This window comes from Peromyscus californicus, unplaced genomic scaffold (genome assembly GCF_007827085.1).
Source record: "Peromyscus californicus insignis strain IS unplaced genomic scaffold, ASM782708v3 Scaffold_4__1_contigs__length_199733344, whole genome shotgun sequence".
Classification (NCBI taxonomy): domain Eukaryota; kingdom Metazoa; phylum Chordata; class Mammalia; order Rodentia; family Cricetidae; genus Peromyscus; species Peromyscus californicus.
In genome coordinates, this window is record NW_026294562.1 from 160,916,393 (window position 1) to 160,918,083 (window position 1,691).

Consider the following 1,691-nt stretch of genomic DNA (forward strand, 5'->3'; position numbering starts at 1 on the left):
GTGGTGTGTGCACGCCTTGGTACTGCTCACCGACTTACAAATAGGCCAGGTTTTATGGGTTAAATGGTAAGTGCTTTTATATATAATGTATGCACATTATGTAATATATTCCTCACAGTCACCCTGGAGGCAGGTCTTTTTATTATCCCAATTTTATAGGGAAGCCAATTGAAGTTCGAAGGCGCTAAATCACTGCTCAGGGCCATACTCAGAGCAGGTGGCTGCTTGTACCCAAAATTCACCGTGGCTTTTGGAGAAGAACTATTTTGTCCAAGCTGTGCCGAGCTTTGCGCAGACTCAGAGTGCTCGGGCGCTGGCCGTGGTACTGAATAGAATAGCCCAGGCTTTGGCACTTGAGATTTTCAGGTAACCTTGGAATTAAGAGGCTTTATCTCAATCATGGAGATAAAAGAAAAGTGAAAGCGTGTTTGTAGAGAATCTTGGGTTTCTCAACATTATCGTTATTTTTATTGTTTTGGTTTTTTTTCTGTTTTTGAGACATGGTTTCCCTATGTAACACTGTCTGGTTTGGAACTCGCTCTGTAGACCAAGCTGGCCTTAAACTCACAGAGATTCTCCTGCCTCTGTCTCCCAAATTCTGGGATAAAAGTATTTATCATCATCATCAGCAGCAGCAGCAGCAGCAGCAGCAGCAGCAGCGGCGGCGGCAGCAGCAGCTTTGAGTGGTCCTCTGGAGCTGGGAGCCCTGCCCCACGCTGTGTCCCTTTGCCTCTCTGTCCATTTACTTCCTCCTCTGTAAAGGTGGAGGACAACACCAACACACCACATATTTGTGGCAGTTTTTAAACGAGAACTCAGTGTGGTGGCTCATGATTGTAATCCTGGTACTTGGGAGGCGGAGGCAGGAAGATTGTTTAGACCAGCTGGGCCTCCATACTGAGTTACAGGCCATGATAACAATGCTTTGCATGTAGTAAATATTTGATCTTATTACTATTATTTTTTGAGATAGCATCTCACTATGTAGCTCTGGAATTTGCTATGTAGACCACACTGGTCTTAAGCTCACAGAGGTCTGCCTGTCTCTGGCTCTTCAGTGTTCAGACTGAAGATATGCACCACCATGTCTGGATTATCACCATTTTTAATTGAAAATTCATACAATTTTCAATTTGAAAATTCATATTTTTCAGCACTTGGGAGGGAGAGACAGGCAAATATCTGAGTTTGAGGCCAACCTGGACTACAGAGCATGTTCCAGGATGGCCAGGGCTACATAGAGAAACCCTGTCTTGAAAAATAAAACAAAACAAAAATAAAAAAGAAAAAGAAAGAAAATCCCTGTTCTATACTTACCTGGCAGGGGAGATTCCATGATCATGGAGGTGGTTTTCCCAGGATGAGGCTCAGCCACTGCACTCAGGGTGTGCTGGTGCCGCTATCTCCCCAAATTTAGGAAATTTGACCTCATAATTCATGGTAGTGGGGAGCTGCATTCTCACTCTCCCTTTAAAAAACAAAACAAAAAAGAAAGACAATTCATATTCTGATCACAGTTTCTGCTTCCCCACCTCCCCTCAAATCATCCCCAATCACCATTTTATATGGAGGGAAACCAAGGCATGAAAAGGCAACATGTCTTAAGTCACAGCTAAAAGCTGCCAGAGCTGGAGAGATGGCTCAGCAGTTAAGAGCATGCTGCTTTCCCAGAGGTCTTGGGTTCGAGTCCT

General features: G+C 44.2%; 1 non-coding gene across 1 annotated transcript; it reads left to right on the forward strand.

Annotated features, from left to right (window-relative positions):
* Window positions 1-1,309: 1,309 nt before the first annotated feature.
* LOC128095888 (U1 spliceosomal RNA) lies at window positions 1,310-1,471 on the forward strand. Its single transcript, XR_008213481.1, has one exon. It is a non-coding gene; the product is annotated as a U1 spliceosomal RNA (small nuclear RNA).
* The last annotated feature ends 220 nt before the right edge of the window (window positions 1,472-1,691 follow it).